Below are 24,371 nucleotides of genomic sequence, written 5' to 3' on the forward strand. Positions count from 1 at the left end.
TCCTCCTTTGTAACATCTCACCATGAACCCTACCTACTTCCAAGGGTTTCATAAAATCACAGATGTAATGCACTTGGACTCATTAAATAATTTAGGACAATAGGGAACCACTAAAGGGTATTGCCAGAGCCACCTAGGCCTGCAGAGAGAATGCTGATCTTTGTTCTCAGAAGCTTTTCAAAGCCCTTCCCAATAGACAGGGCCCTCAAGGAGACATTCCTGGCCTCTTTGGCCCTCGTTTTAAGACAAAAAAAAAGATTAAGGAGAGAGAAAAGTCTAGTGACTCAAAAATATATTTTTTTCTGTCAGCACACACATACTATTGGCCAGAAGTAGTAAAATATAATTATCATAATATGTTTTCTCAAAGGTTGGTTTTTATATCTTCAACTGTGTTAAAAAGTGAATTTTATCCACATCAAGAAATAACTTGAAAAGTGTAAAAAGGGGAAAGAGATTATAGCAAAATCAATATTAGCAAGAGTGAAATTGCAGGACTAGAGACAATAAAAACCTTTCCTAAGCCAAGGAAAGAGATCTCCTCGTAAAATTATAATAAATTACTTTAGTTTTATCACTTGGTAAATTGCTTGAATATTAGTATCACTGAGGCTACATTTCCTTTCAACCAAAGAATGCATTTCGGCCTTGGCTCTGGTACAAATAAGATTAGGGTGGCATCATCCTGACAGTGCTATCTTATTAACTTGTAAGGAGCTCATTATTTTAAACACAACCCCACTTTCTTGCCATCTCAGACTTTCCTCCAAGATGTCATTTTTATTTAGATGCTGCATCCTGGTCCTTCTAGCAAGATTATTTATGGACATCGATTGTTGAATCTCGTCCTTCCAGCAAAATTATTTATGGACATCGATTGTTGGATTTCACATCATTTTCATGTGCTACACGATACTACTCTTCCTTTATTTACCCCCCAACCATTTAAAAATGTAAAAAAATTTTCTCAACATACAGGCTAAAATTTTTCTCACAACCAAGAAGCAGGGAATGAGCTGGATTGGACGTCCCAGCTGGAATCTCCTGATCTGCCCCAATTCTTCTGAAATCATCGCCACTCTGACCTTGCAGAAGGGTCCACAGCTAGGTGTCCAGGTATCTGTCCTCTGCCTGTAACCCTGGGTGGTCCTGGGATAGCTCGGTGTCCTTACACATCTCTGACATTTTGACAGGTGATTCTTTCTTGTCTGACTCAGAATGATAATATTTTTATTATTATTATAAATTATTAATTTTTTCATAAGACATTTAGCTTTTCAGATTTATTTTTAGATTGGAGGATAATTGCTTTGCAATGTTGTGTTGGTTTCTGCTATGCAACAACATGAATCGGCCATAGGTATTTAAAAAACAGACATTCACAAAGAGACCTAAGATCAGAATGTGGTATGAAGGACAAAATGCTGGCCTTGAGGAGAACTGCATTGTTCTTACAGTTAACTTTGAAGGATTTAGAATGAGACACTGGGGGACCATTAATTCTTTATAAGCCCATGTTTACATTAAAAACAAAAACAAATGCAATGACAGAATGATAACACTTCTAAGCTCTATCTCCTGCACCCTCATCTAGATGACTCTGAGGTTCCTTAGTGTCTCAGATTGTCCAGAAAATCCTAGATTGCATTGAATAATGACAGTAGTCACAACCTGGCATTCAGCCTTCCTCTGCTGTAAAATTCTAACTCTTCACTGCGGTTTAGTGAAAAGGATGCAGATGGTGGGCTGGCAGGGTAGAGAGTTGTCATGAGAAAGAAATGGGAAAATTGCAAAAAGTAACTACAAAATAATCTTTCAAAGCAGAGCTACCCGGTACAGTGTAATGCAAGAGCAGACAACCCACATTCCTGAGGCCCAAGGGAGCTTTGCTAACACTGCCATTGTTGGCAGGTACCATGCTTGAACCAGAATTCACTGGGCCAATCCCAGGTCGGCGAAGGGTCCCGAAACCCCCAGAACCAGCATCGTCAAGTTCTAGAGGCTGCCAGGGAACGTGCTGCCTGGTGAGGTCAGCATCATGCCTCTCTGGAGGGAACTCTGCCCAGAGTGAGAGGCCCGTACCCAGTGTTGGTCTCTTGGCACAAGCTCACTGAACGGGTGCCTCCAGTTCATCCAAGACCACAGGAGTGTCAGCGCGGCTTCTACTTGATTATGGAGTCGGAAAAGTATGGTAATGGCAGAGATGAGCTGGGAGATTGGGACTGCCATGTACACGCTATTGATACTATGTAAAAAATAGACAACGAGTGAAAACCTACTGTATAATTCTGCTGTATAAAACCTACTGTATAACTCTGTACTCAGTGCTCTGTGGTGACCTAAATGGAAAGGAAATCCAAAACAGAGGAGATATATGTATACGTATAGCTGATTCACTATGCTGTACAGTAGAAATTGTCCGAACATTATAAAACAACTATACTCCAATAAAATGTTTTAAATTAAAACATAAATAAAACATACAGGGAGACCTCAGAGATGCAATGGGCTCAGTTCCAGGCCACTGCAATAAAGTGAGTCACATGAACTTTTTGGTTTCCCAGGGCATATAAAAGTCATGCTTTCACTATACTATAGTCTACTGAGTGTGCACCAGCATTATGTCTAAAAAAAATCTTATGTATGTTAACGTACTTTAATTAAAAAATACTTTATTGCTAAAAAATGATAACCATCATCTGAGCCTTCAGTGAGTTAAAATCATTTAGCTGATGGAGGGCCTGAAATATTGTAAGAATTACCACAATGTGACACAAAGATAATGCTAGAATTCCCTTTACTACTTTAATTATAAAAGAGAAATAAAGTAAAATAAATAAATGATTAAAATTATGTGTATTTCAAAAAGTACATTCTCAAGCAGGACTAGTCTGTGATCACTCACTCAGCCTGACTTCATTTGGTGTCAAGAGATAAGCAGTTGAATATCGATATCTGCTTTCCTATTTGGCATTTCAGAAGCAGAAAAAAGTCAGTTTATTTGTACATATATGAAGAATTATCGTGACAGCTGCAAGCTACATGCTGGTTGAGGTGGCTGTTCTAGTGGGTCAAATACCATGAAGCATGTATAACTTTGATGAATATTTTCAAAATAGGAAACAACTTCTGATAAAATTCCAAATAAAACAAAGCATAGGTTTTCCTCAATTTGTATGTAGGTAAAATAGAATTGATGTGTTTGCACTGTGGTGTTGGAGAAGACTCTTGAGAGTCCCTTGGACTGCAAGGAGATCCAACCAGTCCATTCTGAAGGAGATCAGTCCTGGGATTTCTTTGGAAGGAATGATGCTAAAAAAAAAAGTGAAACTCCAGTACTTTGGCCACCTCATGCGAAGAGTTGACTCATTGGAAAAGACTCTGATGCTGGGAGGGATTGGGGGCAGGAGGAGAAGGGGATGACAGAGGATGAGATGGCTGGATGGCATCACCGACTCGATGGACATGAGTCTGGGTGAACTCCAGGAGTTGGTGATGGACAGGGAGGCCTGGTGTGCTGCGATTCATGGGGTCACAAAGAGTCGGACACAACTGAGTGACTGAACTGAACTGAAACTCCTCAAACATTCAGGGTAAATTCAACCACGAAAAAAAAAAAAAATCCCACAGTCAGGTCCTTGTAAATAGGTTCTTCACCTACATGAACATCTAGAATTAGCTGGTTTATAGGACATGCTGGAGATGGAAAAAATTCTTCCCTATGTTGACTCATTGGAAAAGACTCTGATGCTGGGAGGGATTGGGGGCAGAAGGAGAAGGGGACGACAGAGGATGAGATGGCTGGATGGCATCACTGACTCGATGGACGTGAGTCTCAGTGAACTCCGGGAATTGGTGATGGACAGGGAGGCCTGGCATGCTGCAATTCATGGGGTCGCAAAAAGTCAGACACGACTGAGCGACTGATCTGATCTGATCTGATAAATCACAGGGAGGGGGGTTCGGAATGGGGAACATGTGTATACCTGTGGTGGATTCATGTTGATGTATGGCAAAACCACTACAATATTGTAAAGTCATTAACCTCCAACTAAATAAATTTATATTTAAAAAAAAAATCACGGGATAACTACCATTTCTTCCTCCCACCAAGTGCTAGGGCCCCCCTCAATCACTGCAAGATGCAAGTATACTTCCAAAATGCCCCCTAGAGGGTAGAACCAGCCCCAGAGAGGATTACTGCTGTAGGAGATGGATGTGACTTCAACATAATGCCGAGAATATCTATCCGCTTACCTACTGCTTACTCTGTGCCAGGAAACATGGAAGCACTCCACAAATATTAACCCCTTTAATCCTTACAGCAATCATGTTATTTCAGAAATGAAACACTGAGGCTCTGAGAGGTTAAATAGCTTGTCCGAGGTCACGCAGGCCATGACTGAACAGAGATTCAAATGCAGGCAATGTGGCTCCACAGTCCAGGATCAAAACCCCAACTCTTCTCCCCTTTCTCTGTACACACGTGCTCCTTGCGTCTGATTCTTTGTGACCTTCTAGACTGTAGCCTGCCAGCTTCCTCTGTCCACGGAATTTTTCCAGTCAAGAATACTGGACTGGGTTGCCATTGCCTTCTCCAGGGGATCTTCCCAACCCAGGGATCGAACCCGCATCTTCTGCATCTCCTGCATTGCCAGGTGGACTCTTTACCACTAGCACCATCTGCCGCTGCTGCTAAGTGGCTTCAGTCGTGTCCGACTCTGTGCGACCCCATAGACGGCCTCCTACCAGGCTCCTCTGTCTCTGGGATTCTCCAGGCAAGAACACTGGAGTGGGTTGCCATCTCCTTCTCCAATGCAGGAAAGTGGAAAGTGAAAGTGAAGTCGCTCAGTCGTGTCCGACTCTTAGCGACCTCACGGACTGCAGCCTACCAGGCTCCTCCTAGGAAGCCCTTATGAATGTAATAATTCACCAAAGTCTATAATCTGTTCTATAATACTCTGACTGAACCAGTTCTGTAAAATGAAACCAATATTTTTCTGTCTTCATTTAATTCATTAATCTATTTTTCTACCCCCATTTCCATAAGATATGGAAATACCCCCAAATATTTCCATATCTTATCTGGGCCAGGTCCTATCCTAGTGGATACACATGAAATGTAGGGCAAAGCATCGTCCTCAAGAAGCTACAGTCTAATGGATAAGACACATAATAAATTCATAGAGAAGTTTTTTTTTTTTTTGAGATAACAAGAATTATTAAAAAAAAAAAAAAACTAACAACAGACTTCAATGGCAGTCCAGTGGTTACGGCTTCACCTTTCAATACAGGGGGTGCAGGTTTGATCCCTGGTCAGGGAGCTAAAATCCCACATGCCTCAGGGCCAAAAACCAAAACATAAAACAGAAGCAATACTGTTACAAATTCAATAAAGACTTTTAAAATGGCCCACATCAAAGAAAATATTTTTTAAAAGATGAGAAGAATTGCTATGAAGAAAATAAGACTGCTAGGAGAGAAAGGAGCAGGGGTCGGGGGGGCGTGTTATATTAAACAAAGGGGTCAAGAAGGGTTTCTCATTAGAGGTAAGATGGGAATGATACAGAGGAAGTGGCCAGCTACCTGGATAGGAAACCCTACACAGAGGCAAAAAATGCAAAGGAGGAGGAGGGCAAGAAAGATAAGACGAGGTGGACAGGAGACAAGGTTGAAGGAAGAGTGGAAGCATCACTGAGGCTGCAGGAATGACCAGGAGGTTTCAGCCAGCAGCAAACAAGTTCTTAAGAAGGGTCACTGATACACAGATGTTTTCCTCTGGCCCATACGATGCTTCACCTAATCTTAGGAATGGGATTTTTCCCATGAGGTTGTCAGTGTTTCTCTGATGTTACTCAGATAATCGTGGCCTCTGACACATCTGCTTGCATTGTTGTCCACTCAGAGTACATGGCTGGCAGCCCAGCATCAAAGCATACTTTCCAAAGCATCATGACAACACTTCACAAATAACTCTCTGACAATGATATATGAGTCTCAGCCCTGCTCGTGAAAGGGCAGGATGAGGCCTGGAATACCCACTTCAAGCTGAGGTAAGCAGCAGACTATTTGAGAAGAGATCGCTCTTGGTGACAAAGGATGGTAAAACTTGGGACCTATGGCTGAGCAGCCAAGACATGCATCCCATTTTGGACATTCCACAGATCGTTTCCCCATACATGACTCTGATCAGAAATGAAAATGATATGTGAGAATTTCAGCATTTGTACATTCTGAATTGGCACAAGTCCCTGCTCTGGGAAAAATATTTAACAATATACAGTTTACTGATAGGGCAACAACAACAAATCTGTCAAGGTGTTTCCTTTTTTCTTTTTTAGCTGAAGTATAGTTGATCCACAGTGTTGTGCAATTTCTGCTGTACAAAAAAGTAACCACAACACCTTATGGAAAAACCTAAATGAACTTCAAGTTTTTCCATAAGGTGTTATGTAAAACTCAAACAAACTTTTTGGCCAACCCAATATATACACTGTTTCTTATATTCTTTTCCTTACATTTCTTATATTCTTTTTCTTATATTCTATAAACTATGGTTTATCACAGGATGTTGAATGTACTTCCCTGTACTATACATTAGGACCTTGTTGTTTATCCATTGTAAATGTAATGGTTTTCATCTACCAACCCTGGACACTCATTTCATCCTTCTCTCAACCCCTGCTCTTGGCACCCGCAAGTCTGTTCTCTCTGAGTCTGCTTCTGTTTTGTAGATGGGATCACTTGAGCCATGTTTTTGACTTCACATGTAAGTGATATCATATATTTATCTTTCTCTTTCTGACTTACTTAACTTAGTATGATAATCTCTAGTTGCATCCATGCTGCTGCAAATCGCAGGATTTCATTCTTTCTGTGGTTGAGTAATAGTCCATTGTGTATATACAGCACATCTTCTTTATCCATTCGTCTGCTGATAGACATTTAAGTTGCTTCCATGTTTTGGTGGTAACTGCTATGAACGTGGGGGTGCATGTATCTTTTTGAATTACAGTTTTGTCTGGTATATTTCCAAGACTGAAACTGCTGGATCATACAGGAATTCTATTTTTAGTTTTATGAGGAACTTCCATACTGTTTTCTATAGTGGATGTACCAACTTACATTCCTATTAACATGTTTCTTAAATACCTGAAGTTTGTCTGCAATATTCTTGGGCTACATATTTGGTCAAAAGCAAATGGAGAGGAAGAGATATTCCTGGTTATTAAGGAAACTATCTATGTGTGTACATCTGGGGGCACAAACGACTCCACCGTATTCTGCATGTGGCTCTGATAGACTCGTGCACCACGGCTCGTGGACTCCTCCAGGAGGGGGAACCTATCTCTGATGCCCCATCCCCCAGCCCATAGTTAATGTCCAGTGAATCCCTGCTGAATAAACAGCTCTATTAGGTCTGGGGAACCATCACGAGGAATCTGCCTATGATAGGCTCCTGATCCTGAACAAGTAACTTGACCTCTCTCTGCTGCAAATTTATTTGTCTGAAAAATGGGAATTATACATAATAGCACCTATATCAAAGAGTTTTGTGAAAATTAAATTAGTTAGTGTATGGAAAGCACTTCAAATAGTGCCTGGTTATATCAGTACCATGGGCTTCCCTGGTGGCTCAGTGATAAAGAATCCACCTGCTAATGAAGGAGACACAGATTTGATCCCTGAGTCAGGAAGATTCCCTGGAGAAGGAAATGGCAACCAACTCCAGTGTTCTTGCCTGAAAAATCCCATGGACACAGGAGCCCAGTGGGCTACAGTCCATGGGGTCGCAAAAGAGTCAGCCACAACTTAGCGACTAAACAACAACAATATCAGTACCATTACTGTCCTCATTAAAATCTTCATTCTCACCCAAGAGAGAACGGTTTTAAAGCAATAATGCCATCCATCATTTGGTCATGTGTACATATAATTATATCTTTGCTTGTTTATCCCACTAAATTTTATGCTTCCTAAGACTGATCCCCCTTTTCAGAGCTGCATCCCCAGGATTCTGGTTTGACATATGTCAGTTACAAAGTGCTTGGTTGCTGAATGAATGAACAAATGAACAAACATCCCCCTCCTGAGATCCTGAAAAGTCCCTTTTTAATATAATGACATTAGCAGGCTTGATAGATTAGCCCCAGTCTTCTTTTTGTGAAACACTTTAGCATTCTGTGAATGCACACTTTTTACTAGAACATTAAGGAGGGTGGTGAGAAGTCATGAAGAAGCTAAGGGTACTAATGCATGTGAAATTGCTCACCCTCGGGGAGAATTCATGGGAAGTTATTTTTACCCTCAGACGCATTCAGGCACAGGAGACTCTTGCATGACCAACTTAAATTTCAGGTTAGCAAATGAACGATAAACATAGGGATCAGGAGCTGGATGCCTTGACCTTTTTAGAGGAATAGAGGCCGGCCACAACTCCAATTACCTCTAGCAGAACCAGAAGTCTAACGTGCCATTTAAATTCAGAATCAAAGAAATTTATCAGAGGAAAGACTTGTAGAGACCCAGTAGTATAAAGCCCTGGTATTACAGATGAGGCAGTTGAGGACCAGAAGGAAACAACTGGACCCAAGACACAGCAATCATCATTGGGAGAGTCGGGATTTAGACCCAGGACTCCCGACTCCTGATCCAACCCCTTTCCTCTACCTCCTGTTGGTTTAAAGTTAAAAATCATTATCAGAGGGTCTCTTGTAAGCCTGCTGATTTGTAACAGCAAGGATGATACATGTTTTACATGTCCATGACTAAAAGGCAGATATTTGTACTTGCACATCAGTGAGCCAGTATTTGAAAGTCAACATGATCTCCATGCTATGACTGATTTAGAAACTAATGTGATGGAACCCTGGCTGATGTGATGGAAACCTTATCAGCAAAAAGGTGACGGTAGACCCCACCAGATGGTGGGGGCATTCACTTGTCATATTTCAGTGCCAGACACGGCTGCCTTTTCCTCCTTTGCAATGCTACATGATGGTTACTGGTTTGCCTCATTTTTTCCCTCCTGCACCATTGTGGGTGTGTGTTTGCACTGCATTTTTTAGAAGAAAAAGAAAATAATTTTATTATTGAATAAGCATTACATTAGAATATAATGTACACTGTTGGCAATTTGTGAAGAGATTGCAAAGACAGAAAGAAACATCACCCTCTTAGGTAGCTAAGCAGACACAAGCCATTGCATACATGTGCTCATGACAATAATCCTCAAGAAGTTTTGAAAGTACTATTTATCACATATAATTCATATTAAATTTATTTGGGAATTGGAGTGACCATCTATATTAGATAATTGGTTTTATACAGTAGAAAAATAAACTCACATCTTTATGACAACAGGTAGATTTCAGCCACTAGCCCACCAAAGTTGGGCTCCTACTCTCCCACAGAAATTTGGAGTTAGGGTGCATTCTTCCTTGGTAATTTGAATGGCATTGCATTTTAAATGTCCCACAGGAAGCTGGCCATCCACAGTGAATCTATTTATAAAAATAATCCTTTCATTTGGTCATATGACTGCAGAATTTGGAAGAATAAAAACAGCAGCTAACCATTTTTTGAGCACAAACTATGTCCTAGGGACTGTGCTAAGTGCTTTACATGCATTATCTCATTTGTGCCATACAAATACTCACGAGGTAGATACAACTGCTATTCCCATTAAATAGATAAGAACAGTGAGGCATCATAGCAGAGAGACACAAAGGTGGCCCCTAGTGATCCCTGACTCCTGGTGTCCATGCCCTGTGTCATCCTCTGCCCTTGAGGGTTTAGGACCTAAGACTCACTGTAATCAACAAAATACGAAAAGGTGAGAGGAAGTCACTTCCATGATGTGTTGCTCTGCATTATAATTTCCATCTTTCTAGGAGACATTCTTTATTTAAAAGATTATTTTTTATGTAGACCATTTTTTTAAGTCTTTATTGAATTTGTTACAATAATGCTTCTGTTTTATGTTTTGGTTTTTTGATCTCAAGGCATGTGGGATCTCAGGTCCCAGACCAGGGATCGAATGTGCACCCCCTACATTGGAAGGCAAAGTCTTAACCACTGGACCACTAGGGAAGTTCCTAGGAGACATTCTTTATTAACTCTTCTTTGCCAGCCAGCTTTGACAAGGTCAATCACTGCACAAGGACAACAACATCACAAGGACCTAGGTGACCTCCAACTGATAGCCGGCAAGGAGTGGAGGCCCTAAAGCTCACGTTCTACCAGGGTCTGAATTCTGTCAATAATTATGTGAGTGAAAGCAGATCCTTCCCCAGACAAGCTTCAGATGAGACCCCAGCCCCTGGCTAATCATTTCACCGAGCAGAAGAATCAACTGAGCAGTGCCCAGATTGCTGCCCCACAAGAACTGTGAGATGATAAATGTGTGCTATTTTAAGCCACTAAGCTGCAGTGATTTTTTTTTTATGCAGCAATAGAAAACTCAGGCATGGATAAGTTAAGCAATTTGCCCAAGGTCATTTAGCTGATGGATGTATTAACTAGGTTTGAACACAGAGCGTTTATCTTCCAAATCTAATCTGGGACAATCACAGAGTCCAGACCTCTGAGCTCCTTCCCATTCTGACAGATGGATGCAGTGAAGTCTTTTCTTGAAGGTTTCTTCTAATGGAAATGCTGCAGTTGCCCTTGTTTTCTCACCTGAGGTCCATGACACTACAGACCAGTGAATCCACCCATAGGAACATCATGATTCAGCAGCAACTCCCAGAACTTAAGTCAAAAGTTCTGAATCTAAACATCTCCATCATCCTTCTTCCTGCCCCTTCCTACAGCTCAATCCATTAGTAATTTGCATAACTTCTCTAAATCTCACCTTGATCTTTGGGAATGCCGCACCTTCATAGTATGACCATGGACCTGGGAACCAGAAGAAATTTTACAGGTAAAGCATTTGGCCCTGTGGTGCCCAGGATAAGGATAATGGGTATCTTTATCCAAAAACTCAGTTCAAGTTCCATCTCTTAGACATCCATTAAGTCCTGGTCTTTGCTCTGGACTCCAGACCTACATATCCACCTGCCTATGTAATTAGTTTACTTGTATATCTCTTTAGAACCTCAGCTCTAAACATATACTCTTAATCTCCCCAGATACTCTGATGAATAACCCCCTCCAATGCAAGGAGATCAAATCAATCAATCCTAAAGGAAATCAACCCTGAACAGCCATTGGAAGGACTGATGTTGAAGCTGAAGCTCGAGTAATTTGGCCACCTGATGCATAGAGCCGACTCACTGGAAAAGACCCTGATGCTGGGAAAGACTGAAGGCAAAAGAAGTAGGTGGCAGAGGATGAGATGGTTAGATAGCATCACCAACTCAATGGACATGAATTTGAGCAAACTCCAGGAGATAGTGAAGGACGAGGAAGCCTGGCATGCTGCAATCCATGGAGTCACAGTCAGTCATGATTTAGTGACTGAACAACAACTTCCAAGGCTCCCCTTTTATGGGGAGGGAAACATTCTCTATCTGGTTACACAAGTCGAAGCCTAAGTGTCAACTCTGACACCCACTTATGCTTCCTGCCTCAGCCAATTCATTATTAAGTCCTCTTGGTTTTCAACTTCACTCCCCTGGAACTTACTTATTCTGCTATTTTTTACCACCATCAGCTTGGCCTTATGCCTGGATTCTTTTTCTTTTTAATTTTATGTATTCATGTATATATTGTTTATTTTCGGTTGTACCAGGTCTTGGCTGCAGCTCAGGCTGTTCTCTACTTGGTGCAAGTAAGGGCTACTCTCCAGTTGCAGGACATGGGCTTCTCACTGCTGTGACTTCTCCTGTTGTGGAACATGGGCTCGAGGGCATGTGGGATTCAGTAGTTGTGGCTCTCGGGCTCTATAGCACAGGCTTAAGTGCTCTGTGGCGTGCGGGATTTTCCCAGCCCAGGGATTGAACCCTTGTCTCCTGCACTGGCAGATGGATTCTTAACCACTGAGTCACCAAGGAAGCCCCTTGTGCCTGAACTCTTGGAAAAGCTGCCTAGTGCTCCACATCCTGACCGCTCACCTTCTATCTTCTTGGCTCTGCAGTCACTATGCTTACTTGCTGTTTTAAAGTGAATTTTTTATTTCAGGTACAACACAGTGCACAAAATGTACATTTATCATAAGGGTACAGCTTGCTGAGCAACCACCAAGTGAACATAACCATAAAACAAGCATCTAGATCAAGAAGCACACCGCCCCCGTTTCCAAGAAAACCCCCACTGCGCCCCTTCTAATCACTAACACCCTCCTTGTTGTGGTATTCCATTATCTACACATGAATATACTATGATTTATTTATTCCTTTTTCTGCTGATAGATATCTGGGTTGTTTCCAGTTTTGGGCTAATCTGAATAGCACTGGTATTGACACTGTGCCTTTTTGGTACAATGTAAATACTCCAGTACTTACATACATGCATTTTGGCAGACATACGTATGCATTTCTGATGGGTATGTCTACATATAGGAGCAGAAGTGCTGGGTCACAGTGTAGGAGTATGTTCAACATTTGTAGACACTACTGAACAGTTTTTCAAAATAGCTGTACCAACTAACACTCCTACCAATGGTGTCTCATTGTACTGACTGATCCATTCTTTTCAGCATCAGATACCCTTTACCATTTTCAATGTATTTCTATTTCATTATGGTGATGGTACAACTTATAGACCATTGTGCTTTTAATTTGCGTTGCCCTGATTCATAATGATGTTGAATATTTTTCATACGTTTTTATAGCTATTTAGATGTCCTCTAATGTAAGGTGAATGTTAAAATCCTTTGCTCACTTAAGTGGACTGCTTTTTAGCTATTGGTCTATAAGGGTCTTTATATGTGTTTAAAGAACTCTTACCAATATGTCAGCAAATGTGAAAAACTCAGCAGTGGCCACAGGACTGGAAAAGGTCAGTTTTCATTCTAATGCCAAAGAAGGGCAATGTCAAAGAATGCTCAAACTACTGTGCAATTGTGCTCATTTCACATGCTAGCTAAAGAGCCTTCAAGCTAAGCTTTACCAGTATATGAACAGAAAATTTTAAAATGAACCAGCTGAGTTTCACAGAGGCAGAGGAACCAAAGATCAAATTCCAACATTTGATGGGTCATGGAGAAAGCAAGGAAATTCCAGAAAAATATCTACTTCTGCTTCATTGACTATGCCTTAAGTATTTGACTGTGTGGATCACAACAAACTATGGAAAATTCTTAAAGAGATAAGAGTACCAGATCACCTTACCTGTCTCCTGAGAAACATGTATGTGGGTCAAGAAGCAACAGTTAATTAATAGAATCAAACATGGAACAACTGACTAGTTCAAAATTGGGAAAGGAGTACATCAAGGCTGTATATTGTCACCCTGCATATTTAATTTACATGCAGAGCACATCATGTGAAATGCCAGGCTAGATGACTCACAAGCTTGAAACAAGATAGCCAGAAGAAATATCAACAACCTCATATATGCATATGATACCACTCTAATGGCAGAAAGTAAAGGGGAACTAAAAAGCCTCTTGATGAGGGTCAAAGAGGAGAGTCAAAAAGCTGGCTTAAAACTCAACATCCAAAAAACTAAGATAATGGCATCTGGTCCCATCACTTCATGGCAAATAGAAGGGAAAAAGTGGAAACAGTGACAGATTTTCTTTTCATGGGCTCCAGAATCACTGTGGATGGTGACTGTAACCATGAAACTAAAAAACGATTGCTCCTTGGAAGAAAAGCTATGACAAACCTACATAGTATTTTAAAAAAAGAAGAGACATCACTTTGCCAAGGTAAGGTCCATATAGTCAAAGCTATGGTCTTTCCAGCAGTCATGGGAGAGTTGGACCCATAAAGAATGCTGAGCACCAAAAAACTGATGCTTTCAAATTGTGGATTGTGGTGCTAGAGAAGACTCTTGAGAGTCCCTTGGACAGCAAGGAGATCAAACCAGTCAATCCTAAAGGAAATCAACTCTGAATATTAATTGGAAGGACCATTACTGAAGCTGAAGCTCCAAAACTTGGGCCACCTGATGCAAAGAGCTAACTCATTGGAAAAGACCCTGAAGTAAAGATTGAAGGCAAAAGAAGAGGGTGACAGAGGTTGAGATGGTCAGATAGCATTACAGACTCAATGGACGTGATTTTGAGCAAACTCCGGAAGATAGTGAAGGACAGGGAAGCCTGCTGGGCTGTAGTCCATGGGGTCTCAAAGAGCCGGACACAAGTTAACAACTGAACAGCAACAATTATTTTTATGGAAATGAGTCTTTTGTCAAATATATGCATTTCAAATATCTTCTTTCATCTCATGAACTGCCTTTTCACTCCCTCTATGGTATCTGGTGAAGAACAGAAGCTGTTCGTTTTAATATAGTCCAACTTACCAATTATTTTTTCCTTTCTGGTTGGAGCTTTGAATCTGCTACTTAAAATGATTTTGCCCAATCCCAAATTATGAAATTATTCTCCCACATCTTCTTCTAATAGAGTTTTGTTTTTGTCTTATTTTTGTTTGCATTGCCTTTCACATATAGGTTACAATCCACCTGTCATTTTTTTCTTCACATGAATCATCCAACTGACCCAGCAGCATTCATTTAAAAAAAACCATTCCACCACCACAGTGCAGTGTCCCCATATAAATCCAGTGACTGTATATGTGTGTGTCTATTTCTGGGTTCTCTCTTTTGTTTCATTGGTCTTTTTTGTCCATCCGGGTGTCAATACTACACTGTCTTAACTACTGTTGATTTTAATAGGTCTTGGTACGTAATCAGTTCAGTTCAGTCGCTCAGTCGTGTCCGACTCTTTGTGACCCCATGAATTGCAGCACACCAGGCCTCCCTGTCCATCACCATCTCCCGGAGTTCACTCAAACTCACGTCCATCGAGTCCGTGATGCCATCCAGCCATCTCATCCTCTGTCATCCCCTTCTCCTCCTACCCCCAATCCCTCCCAGCATCAGGGTCTTTTCCAATGAGTCAACTCTTCACATGAAATGGCCAAAGTATTGGACTTTCAGCTTCAGCATCAGTCCTTCCAATGAACACCCAGGACTGATCTCCTTTAGGATGGACTGATTGGATCTCGTTGCAGTCCAAGGGACTCTCAAGAATCTTCTCCAACACCATAGTTTAAGCCTTTTACCTATTTTTGCTTCCTCTATATTGCCTTAACTAATCTTAGCCCTTTCCATTTCCACATAGATTTAAGAATCATCTCATCAATTTCTAACTTCAAAGGGTGAGGGCTTTTGATTGAGACTGAATTGAATCTGTAGATGTAGGAAAAGTTGACATTTTTACAGAAATGCATTTGTGATCTACAAATATGATGAATACTTTTACTTGTCTTTTTAAATTTCTCTCATTAGTGTTTCACATTTTCAGAAGAACTCGTTAGATTTATTCATAAGTATTCCATTTTTATGCTATTGTAAATGCATCTTTATTAACACTTTACTTCCTGCTTTCTTGCTGCTAGCATATTTAAAAAAAAAACCTTTCTTGATGTATAATTTACAATGTTGTGTTAATTTCTGCTAAACAGCAAAGTGACTCAGTTATACATTTATAGACATTCTTTTTTATATTGTTTTTCATTATGGTTTAAAAAAGACATTGAATATAGCTTCCTGTGCTATACAGTAGGACTTTGTTTTCTATCCATTTTATATGTAATAGGTTGCATCTATTGGCTTGGCAAAAAAGTTCATTTGGATTTTCCACCACATATTATGGAAAAATCCAAATGAACTTATTGGCCAACCCAATACCAATCCCAAATTCCAGGTTCATCCCTCTCCTACTCCCCTTCACCCTTGGTAACCACAAGTTGGTTATCTATGTCTGTGAGTCTGTCCTTGTTTTATAGATAGGCTTTCTTGTGTCATATCTTAAATTCAATATATAAGTGATATCATATCATATCATTTCTCTTTTTCATTCTGACTTACTTCACTTAGTATGATAATCACTAGGTCCATCCATATTGCTGCAAATGGCATTATTTTGTTCTTTTTAATGGTTGAGTAATATTCCATTGTAAACATATCTCACATCTGCTTTATCTATTCATCTGTTGCTGGACATTTAGGTTGCTTCCATGTATTGGCTATTCTGAATAGTGCTGCTATGAATATAGGGGTGCATATATCAGTTTGAATTATAGTTCTGTCCAGATACATGCTCAAGAGCAGGATTGTGGAATCATATGGTAATACTTGGCAATACTATTTTTAACTTTTTTTTTTCCATAGTGACTGTACCAACTCACATTCCCACCAACAGTATAGGAGGCTTCCTTTTTCTCCACACTTTCTCCATCCTTTTAAACAATTTATTTTTTATAGTGCTCTTGCATCTAATAACCTTCCAACTTTGTATATTACTTCTAACAATTTGTGGGCAGATTCTTTTGGACTTTGTACCTAGATAATTATTTTCACCTACAAACAGTAACAGGTCTTTTTCCCAATCACTGTGATTTTTATTTCTTTTTCTGACCTTATGACATTGTCTAGGACTTACAGAAAGTAGTTATCAGGGAAATCTTTGTTTTACTCCTGGTCTCAAGGGGAAATGCTTTCACTATTTCACCATAAAGTATGATACATAAAATCTGCTGTATGCTTCCTGGAGATCTTTAAATCTGCATTCAGTGGTTGCCCTTCTATTCCTAGGTAGCATGTTCTTTTCAGAAAGAAAATTTGGTTATGTCACTCCCTCCTTAGAGGTTTTCATCATGCTTATGACTTCCTCCCTTCCCTTAGAAACTTTGGTCTCTTGCTCTTCACTCTCCAATCTCAATTACCTTCAGTTTTCTGAGCATACCATACTCCCATCACCAGAGTTCATTTGTGAGTGCTTTGCTCCCTGCCCTGGAAGGGTCTCAAAGCACCTCCTTTATATGTCCTTCTCCTTGTTGAACCTTACTCAACCTTCAGATATCTGCTGCAGGGTCAGCTCCTCAGGGAATACATCATTGGTCACTGCTACCTAGAGCAGATCAGGCTATTTAAGGATAAGCAGAACTCATAGAACCATCTCCTTTCCTTCTAGCTCACTCCCCCTAGACTGTCCACACTGAAAACCTTCTAGGAACAAAGACTGTCCTCTGTTATCATCTCAGGGTCCAGCTCAGTGCCCAGCTCCAAGTGACTCGGTGCTTAATGAGTATTTGTTGAATGAATGAATGCACGAGTGAATGAATGAATGAGAGACTAAATGAACAAACCAACTCAGAAAATTCATAGTAATCTCTTATCTTGCTTAAAACTCAACATTCAAAAAATGAAGATCATGGCATCCAGTCCTATCCCTTCATGACAAATAGATGTGGAAAAATGGAAACAGTGACAGATTTTATTTTCTTGGGCTCCAAAATCACTGTAGACAGTGACTGCAGCCATGAAATTAAGACACTTTCTCCTTGGAAGAAAAGCTATGACAACCAAGTGTGTTAAAAATCAGAGACATCACTTTACCAACAAAGGTCCATCTAATCAAAGCTATGGTTTTTCTAGGAGTCATGTATGGTTACATGAGTTGGAATGTAAAGAAGGCTGAATGGTAAAGAATTGATACTTTTGAATGGTGGTGTTGGAGAAGACTCTTGAGAGTCCCTTGGACTGCAAGGAGATCAAACCAGTCAATCCTAAAGGAAACCAGTCCTGAGTATTCATTGGAAGGACTGATGCTGAAGCTGAAGCTTCAATACTTTGGCCACCTGATGCAAAGATCCAACTCATTAGAAAAGACCCTGATGCTGGGAATGATTGAGGGAAGGAGAAAGGGGCAACAGAGGATGAGATGATTGGATGGCATCACCGGCTCAATGGACATGAGATTGAGCAATCTCTGGGAGATAGTGGAGGACAGGGAAGCCTGGCATGCTGCAGCCCATAGGGTCACAAAGAGTGAGACATGACTGAGCAACTGAACAAAAACGACCACAGCTGTAAAATGATGAGCTTCATGGCTTTTAATTTGACATCTTCTGATTCTCACTGGGGAGTATAATGGTTGCAAAATATATGAGTTACCTTTTGATGGATGTGATCATTCTTCTCACCTTCTCTGGTTTTGCTGATTTTGCTGAATTTGAAAACATAAAACCTAGTGGGTAGGCTTTTGTGAGTGTGACCATCAGCACTCTGAGCTCTTCTTAGCCTTGTTGGAGGCAGAAGGCAGACTCTGTCCAAAGGGGAGCCCTACCATCAGAAAACAGAATGTCCTAGATCAGAGCTTCACAGAACACACAGGTCTCATGTTCTGGAACCAAACTAAAGTTAACTGCCCTGTCATGGGGTTTCCTTGGCTACTTTATAAATTGAGTCCTTCCCAGTGTCATCCAGGAAGAGTTCTCTTCAACAATGGAATGAAGTCCTTTTATGCATAAGATCCAGACTTAACTCCAGATAAAATTTGAAGATGAATGTTTACATCACAATAAGAATCTTTCATTTAAAAAAATGGCTCTCAGTGTTAAAATCTCCCATGCTTTTAGTAAAGGAATTGATGTAAAATTGTGACTCCATTAAAAATTTTAAAAAGCCATTTGTACATATCAGTTTAATTTCTCTGTAGTATAAAGAGAGCTACCTCTATATGGTAAACCCAAATGTTCTAGAGAGACCCCATGCCCTTCCCTTGCCCTTCAGAGGTACTCTTTATTACTTTATCCTGCTTTATTGCTCTTGTAACGTAATCACTTTCAAAAATTACCATGTTTATGTTTGGCCCTTTATTTTGGTTTTCACTTGCCTAACTTAATGAAAATAAAAGCTCTACAGGGACCAGGACCTGTCTACTCTGTTAACCACTATGTCCAGCACCTAACAGTGTTTGAATGAGAGTTTGTTGCTGTTGTTTAGTCACTAACTCGTGTCCGACTCTTTGAGACCCCATGGACTGGAGCACACCAGGCTTTCCTGTCCTATCACCCAGAGTAGGATGAGAGTAGGTACCTGATATATATTCAAAGAATGACCAGGCCAACTACAAATCAACTTACCTATAGACACAGAACAGATAATGCCAGGTTAGAGGTAATTGAAGCAAGTGGAAATGTTTATTTTATAATAATTCCTTTATCTATAAAATAAATATTGAATAAGTTAGTGTTGACTAAAACTTTTTTTCTGTTAAGCTCTTTCCCCAACTTTCTTTAGGAAATCTAGCAATCCAGTAGATTGCTTTAACTGACTGCATGTATCAGTCAGCCTAAGATAACATTGGCAGCAGTAACAAACAACCCCCACATCAAAGGGACTTACAACCATAAGGAAATCATTCTCATTTATGCCACATGTCACCCTAGGTCAACAACAACTCCTTTCCATGTTGCCTTCAATCTGAAACCCAGGCTGATGGCGCAGGCTTCGTTTGGGACACTGTCCCTTAAAACTTGGACTTTGACATGACCCAAGGTACTTCCACTCATATTGCCTTGGCCGAAGGCAATCACATGATCAAGCCTGACATCACTGTAACAGAGAAGCTCCTCAGGAAGGGAACTGGAATATTTGGTACACCTGTTCTGTGGTTTCAGCTTTGGGAGCTAATGAGAGAGAGAATGATGGGAGATTCCAGGTCCAAACTCCAAGAAAAAAAAGTAAATAAGGACTGTTCTCATTCAACCCCTGAAAATCAGCTAGGACCATACTCTGCCAATTCTGAGCTTGCACAGAAGTCCAGAGGAGGTGAGCTGATTTTTTGCCTCTGATATGCTCAGAAGAAGCCCTCTGATGACAATTTTGCCCACCTCTAAACAGGAGGCACTATCAATAAAGTAACTGCTTGGAACTTTGCTTGTAGTGCACTGATTAGGTTTCTGAGCTTGCACTTCAGGGGTCATTCATTCAGTCCCTGGTTGGGTAAGTTCTGCATGCCGAGGACTGTGGAAACAACAACAAAAACCTAACATGATTCTGGCAACCTTTGAAAATGATACCTAAAGTCAGTAACTCCTTGATTATTCACTAAAGAATTGCATAGATGTTGCTCAGAAGCCTTAAAGGTTATACAAATGAAAACATTTAAAATAATAATAATAAAGTAACTGCTCATTATTCCCTGCTCCTGACCTTCCCCAAGAGCTCACATTCTTCCTGGGGTTTTCCTTCTACCTGCTTGGACAATCTGTATCTAATAGAGAGGCATAATTCTGGAAACTGTGACCCTTTAATTCCCAGTGACATTATCTTAAGGCAGGCTGATTTGGCTAACAGCAGCCAGCTTTCAGGAATAACCTTTCAGCGAAAGGTATTCTGAGCCATTACTTTCAAGAAATTATCTCTCCCATCCTATAACTCACTACTTAAGAGAAGAGAATTTCTTTTCAGAGACTAAGAAATAATAGTAAAAGAGGAGAGTAAAGGTAGGAGATTTTTTGAGATTCCCAATTTCAGCCTGTGTAAATGAGAATGGAAGAGGTGACTTGGAAAGAGAATAACTTTGGTGAGAAAAAAATTCACGATTTCAGCATTGCTTTTGGACCTCCTACTATGTACAGTGACCTGTTGTACAATGCCCTAGAAACAATTCTAAACGATACAGCCCAAGTATCTGGAGATGCTGCAGCTAGGAGAGATACAATTAATATATTCCATGGAGTGAAGGAAGTAGGGTTGTTCTGAAAAAGAAGTCAAGCCTGGGACAATTGTTAAGTTATCCTGTAGGTGTTAAATTCATAGATAAAAATGAATAGGAGTTGGCTGCAGGGAGTAGGAGTTGGCTGGTTGGCACTAAGGAAAGTAGATATGATGGGGGAAAAGGCATCCAGGAAGAGAGGAAAGCCTGATTAAGGAACAGAGGGGTGGGAAAGATACGCTGCCATCTGTACCCACAGCACACAGTGGTTGGGGCTGAGAGAACACACAGGAAAAGCCAGCCTGGAAACAGAAGCAAGTCAACCATGGTATTTGCTGGAGGGAATTAGGGGAGGGGAGCTCCAAAAGGGTGAGAGATGCTCTACCCAATGGTCATTAGAAATTATCCCCACCATCCCAAGTGCAAACAATTAACCAGCATCTTCTTTCAGTCAAATCCCAAGCACAACTAGAGTAAAGAACAGCTCACCTCTAAGAAAGTATAGGGGAGTGAATATTTGCTGCACATTAAACACAACAAAATTCATCTCCCTGAGGTGTTGATCTGTATCCTGCTACTGGCAGGGTTGGATGGTACCACTTATGGTTTTCCACCTCTCCAGGCACATGCCGTTAAGAGTTCGAAGCAACTCCTGGGACTTGCCTGGTGGTCCAGTAGCTAAGACTCTGCGCTCCCAAAGCCAGAGGCCTGGGTCAGGGAATTAGATTCCATGTGCCACAACTGGGAGTTTGCATGCAACTAAAGAACTACAATGCAGGAGAACCAGGTTTGAGCCCTGGGTTGGGAAGATCCCCTGGAGAAGGAAATGGCAATCCACTTCAGTACTATTGCCTGGAAAATCCCATGGACAGAGGAGCCTGGTAGGCTACAGTCTATGGGGTCACAAAGAGTTGGACACAACTGAGCGACTTCACTTTCACTTTTTCAAAGAACTCTCAAGTCCCAACTAAGACCCAGCACAGCCAAATAAATAAATTAATTAAAAATTTGGAAATCCTTAGTTTTCACATGTGCTCAGTCATGTCTGACTCTTTGCGACCCCATGGACTGTAACCCATCAGGCTCCTCGGTCCATAGGATTCCCCAGGCAAGAATACTGGAGTGGGTTGCCATTTCTTTCTCCAGGAGATCTTTCCAACCCAGGGATAGAACCTGTGTCTCCTGCATCTTCTGCACTGGCAGATCCTTTACCACTGAGCTAGCTGGGAAACCCCACTCTAAATCATGAACCTGGAATAAAACACTAATCAGTTAAATAGTAAAATTTGCTACTTGAAAGAAGGAAATCCCCCCAGTGAGGCAACACAACAAATTCAAATTTGAGAGAGCAAATATACTCCCCCCCACCAATCCCAGCCCCTATGCTTTCTTAGAGGTAAGCTGTTCTTTACTCTAGTTGTGCTTGGGATTTGACTGAAAGAAGATGCTGGTTAATTGTTTGCAAGAAAAGGCATGAACTGCATCTAACTGTGATGCTATTAAAGTACTCTGATGTAAGCCATAGATCTAGCGCAGAGAATTTATAGCTGACCTATAGCAAAGATAAATAAAACTATATTTTACCCTTATCCAGAGAAGAATCCAAGTTTATGCTGCATGAAACACATATATTGAGTTGGTCAAAAAGTTTGTCTGGATTTTTCCATAAAATGTTCAACTTTTTGACCAATCCAGTAATTTGGAAGACTTTTTAAGGGAAAAAATTTAAAATTACAAGTTCAAAATGAGATTAACAGTAAATATTTGTTTACAAGACTTCTCTGGTGGCTCAGGCAGCAAAGAAACTGCCTGCAATGCAGCAGGCCTGGGTTTGATCCCTGGGTAGGGAAGATGCCCTGGAGAAGGGAGGGGCTACCCACTCTGGTATTCTTACCTGGGAAATTCCATGGAGAGAGGAGTCTAGCTGGCTATAGTCCATGGGGTCACAAAGAGTCAGACATGACTGAGTGATTAACACATCAGGAATCTGAATTCTGGTTCTACAGGTTCATCTTTGTGAACTTCCTAGGTGGCGCTAGTGGTAAAGAACCTGCCTGCCAATGCAGGAGACGAAAGAGACGTGAATCTGATCCTGCCAGGGTCAGCAAGATCCCCTGGAGGAGTGCATGGCAACCCACTCCAATATTCTTACCTGGAGAATCCCATGGGCAGAGGAGCCTGGCAGACTACAGTCCATAGAGTGGCAAAGAGTCAGACACGACTGAAGTGACTCAGCATGCACACACTACTGTTAAAATGCCAGCTCTAAGTGAGGTCTTCCCTTGACTATTCTATATAAGCCTAGCTCTCCTGGCACTCCTATTTCCCTTAGAACAAAAAATGAAATCGTAATATTTACAAACATTCTTAAAAGCTGGCAAATAACACAAATGTCACAAAGTCCAGAAAAACCTGAAAAGTGACACAGTAATATTGTTATCAACTAACTTCCTAATATACCTTCATAATCACTGTTCCCTATATATGGTGACTACATTCTCTTTCATTAATTCTGCCTTTGATAGTGATCTTACAATATTTTCATAATGAAAACACAAAAATAAGGTAGTCTGTCCTATAAAATAACTGGTCCAAAAAATGTTGGTTAATTCAGGGTGGCTGTATATTTTTGCCATTCCTCCCATTGGGTGGACTCTGTTTTCCCTTCCCTTAAATCTGGATGCAGCAAAAAATGACACTATTTTCCAGTCCAGGCCTAAAGAAACTGGTAGCTTCTGCTTATTTCCTTCATGGACTTCCCACTTAGAACCTAGTTGCCATACTGTGAGGAAAGTCAGGGCTTCCCTTATGGCTCAGCCAGCAAAGAATCTATCTGCAATGCAGGAGACACAGGTTTGATCCCTGGGTCAGGAAGATCCTCTGGAAAAGGAAATGACAACCCACGCCAGTATTCTTGTCTGGAAAATCCCATGGACAGAGGAGCCTGGCGGGCTACTGTCCAAAGGGTTGCAAAGAGTCAGACATGACTGAGAAACTAAGCATACAAGCATGAGGAAAATGAAGCAGCCCGCTAGAGAGTCCACAACAAAGCCCATAAGCTCCCACCTGGTGCCCAGCACCAGTACCAATTAAATAAGATTATTTTTGACCTTCCAACCATCTCAGTAGCCTAGCCAACACCTCATGAAGCAGTATAACCATCAGATCAATGCACAGAAATGTGAGAACTCATAAATGTTTTAAGATACCAAATCTTGGAGTGGTTTATTATTTAGCAATAGCAGTTTTCTTCCCAAAATTTTATTATGAAAATATTTAAACATAAAGAAATGTTGAAAGAATTGTAAATACTCATACATCTACCTCCTTGATTCTATAATTAACATTTTACTATACTTGCTCTATTATACATCTGTTTGTCCACCTATCTCAATGTTTTTTACACACTTCAAAGATGGAGACATCTGCTCACATCACTCACAACACTTCAGTATGCATATTAACTTGAATTAAGGGTTTTTCTTTTCCTTTGAGGTAAAATGTACATAAAATGCAGTATACAAATCTTAAGTGTACCATTCTGAGTTTTGACACAGGCATGCACCTGTGAAACCCAAACCCCCAACAAGATATAGAAGATTACCATCACTCAGAGAGTCCGCTCGTATTCCTTCTCATCAATCCCTGCCCTCAATTTTCCATGAGAAACAACTCTTTGAACTTTAATTCTACCACAGACAAGAGCTTTACCAGTCAGAGCTCAATAAACAGCAAAGCATACAGTATGTTC

The 24,371-nt window shown here is 40.7% G+C and overlaps 1 protein-coding gene and 1 non-coding gene across 2 annotated transcripts in view; both read right to left on the minus strand.

Annotated features, from left to right (window-relative positions):
• KAZN (kazrin, periplakin interacting protein) overlaps positions 1-24,371 on the minus strand; it is a 1,332,513-nt gene that overhangs the window by 1,199,512 nt on the left and 108,630 nt on the right. The gene's annotated exons all lie outside the window — the stretch shown is intronic.
• Positions 15,733-15,789, minus strand: MIR2285CV-2 (microRNA mir-2285cv-2). The gene has a single exon (NR_162369.1). It is a non-coding gene; the product is annotated as a microRNA mir-2285cv-2 (primary transcript).

Source organism: Bos taurus, chromosome 16 (genome assembly GCF_002263795.3).
Source record: "Bos taurus isolate L1 Dominette 01449 registration number 42190680 breed Hereford chromosome 16, ARS-UCD2.0, whole genome shotgun sequence".
NCBI classification, from domain to species: Eukaryota; Metazoa; Chordata; class Mammalia; order Artiodactyla; family Bovidae; genus Bos; species Bos taurus.